Raw genomic sequence first — 3,820 nt, 5'->3', positions numbered from 1 at the left:
AGCCCATGTGCAAACATAATGGGGTTAAATTTAATAAATAGAAAAGGGGAAAAATGGAAAAAATGTCTAAAATGGGCTTAAAAATGGTGTGTGTGTGTTGTGTAGAAGGGCAAATTTGGGAAGGCAAAAGAATGGGGTGGTTAGAGTTGGATGGCAACCCATCTTTCCCCATTCCTTCTTGCTTCCTTAGCAATCTTCATCTTTTATCTCTCTTGCTCTCCCTCTCGTTCATCTCTTCTTCTTCCTCTTCATTTCTTTTTTCTATTCTCTTCATTTTTCTGCTCTTAGTTGGAGCTTCAAGTAGAGATTTGCAAATTTTGGGGAGTTTTTCTTCATCTCTTTGGAGTTGCGCCATCTAAGGCAAGTTCTTCTTGCACCCTATTTTATTTGATTGTGCAAGCTTTTCTTAACTCTCTCTTTCTCTCTCTATTATTGATTTGATACAAGATTTTATCTTCTTCATTGTATTGAAACCTCTTTAGGTGAAATGGGTTTCTCTCTCGATTGGTTGTAAATATTGTATATTGATCTTGTAAATTGGATAGTCTTGTTGAGAGTTTCGTTAATTGGGGTTTGTTCACCCCATTTTTACTTCAAGGAATTGGCACATTTGTGGGTTAGGAAGGTAGTGGCGGTCGTTTTATGGTGTTTGTCGTTCGTAGGTTTTTAGTTTCGTGTGAGTTTGGTCAACTATCCAAGCTAAAGATTTCGAAACTTAATCCCTATATTTTAAAACTTGGTCAAGCAAAAACTTTTATTTCGAAACATAATCTCAGTATTTCGAAATTTACCCAAACATAAACTTACATTTAGAAACTTGCTCAAACAGAAATTTATATTTCAAAATTTTGTACTATTTTGATCATAACTTTTGATTTAGAAATCCAAATTGAGATTCGTTTAAAGCATCATAATCTAAACTTCAAGGGCTTTGATTTGATATATAATATTATATATTTTGGTTATGATTTGAGTCAGTTAAGGCTTTCTTCAATTCAAATTGAGTATGATAGTTAAAGTAAGTTGCTATTAAATGTTTCATCTTATATCACTCAATCCTCTAAAATGTTGGGATGTGATTGAAGATGCATATATATATATATATATATTTATGCATGTATATATGTATAAAAAGGGAATTTATGAGATAAAAATGTAATTGAGTTGCATGAGTAAGCATGATAATCCCGTTTGGGAAGTTGTCAAAAAATGTTCTTGGTTGGCATGTCCATGAAATCTCATGTATGATGCATTTCTACCATTATCTTTGTGCTTCTTATTATTATTTTGGTAGGGCGGCTAAGTTCCGCAAGTGTGTGACGGGATATCCCATTAAGCGCCTGATGTGAGTGAGGTGGCCATAAACCCGGTAGGTGATGTTCCCACCATCGTGGGTGACTAATGAATTTTGATATATATATATATATATGTAGATGCATATAGTCACATGGATGTGGATGCCTAGAAGGGCTAGTATGGCGTATGTATTTCTATCATTATATAAATAATGCATAAGCATGGATTGGTGTCTTGAAGGCATGATGGTTATGATTTGGAAAAGTAAGAGCATCATGATTTTATTATGTATTGATTCACGTATGTATCTATGGAGTCGAGGTACTCTACTTTGGTCTTTTTATATCTCCATACTTGCTTACATTATTGCACCTATATACTTGCTGAGTCTTATGACTCATCTTATTTTTCTTGTCATTCTAGGTAAGGGAAAGTCTATTAAAGAGGGTGAGTCCAGCGGGGCAAGAACTCATGTTTAGTTGTGTGCATAAACGTCCCAGCCATAAGGCTTTAAGGGTGTTTTGGTGAAGGTCTCCAAGAAAAATATTTGCATTTTATGAATTCCAACAGTGACCTTGTAGTTATATTTTGTATGACTACGAGTCAATAGAGCATGTATAATACCCAAGAAATTGGGATTATTTGAGAATAAGTGTTTTATTAGAAAAATAAAATTTCGGGAAAAATTGGTATCTAAATAGCCCAAAAAATTAACCGAATCAACTACAGGGAATGCCCTGGAGCCGAGATATCTAAGGAAAATTATACGACATTAATGAACATCTCGAGAAATGATTTTTAGTATCGAGAGAAATCAGATTAGAGATAATTTTCGGTACAACTTTGGATTGGGCTGAAAAACTGAATTGTCGTAAGAGGATTCTGAAAAGCCAAAGAAACCCTCAAAGAAGTCAAATTGGGCCTGATAATCAACCCTTAAGTGGTTTTGGGGCAAAACAAGGGAGTTTTGCAAGTAAAGCATAAGTCCGGGCCAAAGTATAATTTTTAAAATTACCCGAGGAAGGTCGAAATGATGTATTTCCTAGAATCTCGGGGGTCAAACAAGAAGTTTAGAACATAAGGGTCTCAACAGTAATGTTGAAAAACTCAGGAGCTTTGTGGAAAGGGCCGAAATGGCATTTCAAAAATTCAAGGGGTGAAAGTATAATTTTCAAAAGAAGCATCCATGGCCGACCAACCTTTCAATTGCCAAAATCGGCCATGGGAGACCCAAGAAACTGGATAAGGGTCTTGGAACAAGGCCAAGACAAGCTTCATGGTTTTCAAATGACCAAAAATGGTCGAAAGATTAGGAACATTAATCAAGCTTTTGAGGGCTATTTCAGTCGGTTTTGGACAGATATATGGTAAAGGGAGACACTAGATGGTTAAAGCAAGAGTTGTCATTTTAGGATTTGAATTCGAGTATAAATAGAGGATATAATGGCCGAGGGTTTTGTAAGATTTGAGCTTCAAATCGATCTTGTTTTTTAAAAGAATTAAGGCTCCAAATTTAGGGGCTTTTGTTGCCCATGAGTTTAGGATATTTCTTGAAAAGTTTAAAACATTTTGGTGGCCGTTTGAAGGGGTAATTGAGTTTGGCCGGAAAAAATTGAATCTCACCGGAACTCGACTAATTTTTTCCTATAGAAAGGTCTTCGGGGTGTTGTTTCAATCTCAAATTTGGCTAAGATGATTGACTCAAGGTGGGATATCTTCTAGTATAGGCCGTTTGATTTTCCGGTGTGCCAGCGTCAGAAAGACGACCTGAGGTAATTTTTATTGTTTTTAAATGCTGAAAATAAAATAAAATAGAGTAAAAATAGAAATAAGAGGGATAAAATTCTGGGAAAATATCCAAAAATATAGGAAAAAATAATTGTTTACTTTTATGAATTTTTATTTGGGAAATTTCATGAGGAAATAACTATTTTGAATTTTTGAAAGAAAAGTTAATTAGAAAAAAATAGGAAGAGGTTTTGGAAAATTCCCAAAACATTTATGGTGATTATAAATATTATTTTAGAATTTTAATGGATAAAAATTGAAGAAATTACTTGATTAAGTATTTATTTTGAATTTTGGAAAAATTTATGACTATAAAAATAGAGAAAAAATAAAAAAAAAAGTCTGGAAAAATGATATTATTGATTTTCCTTGAAAATGATTGTCCATAGAGTGATTTGGCCAAGGATCTTAACGATTTGCGTTATTTTCGAGGTTGGCACGCAAATCGAGATAAGTCAAATTTCTGTTTTAAGATGAGTGGTTCTTCCCTAAAAGCTTAGACATGTTGTATTTTGCCTATGTTAAGCATGATATTAAAGAAAATGACTAAGTTATATGTATTATATGAGCATCCTATCATATTTATACATGTATTATTGTATTGATGGATTATGATTTTTGCATAGCACAATATTATTGGCATATTGATACTCATGCATGGGATTGGGATGCCGCCCTGATAGTGTAGCCGTAATTCCCTAAGGGAAAATGATGGAACAACGTTAAGATTATCTTG

Source organism: Diospyros lotus, unplaced genomic scaffold (assembly GCF_014633365.1).
Source record: "Diospyros lotus cultivar Yz01 unplaced genomic scaffold, ASM1463336v1 superscaf1, whole genome shotgun sequence".
Taxonomy (NCBI): Eukaryota; Viridiplantae; Streptophyta; class Magnoliopsida; order Ericales; family Ebenaceae; genus Diospyros; species Diospyros lotus.
The sequence above is the reverse complement of the archived record's forward strand: the minus strand, read 5'-3'. Positions refer to the sequence as shown.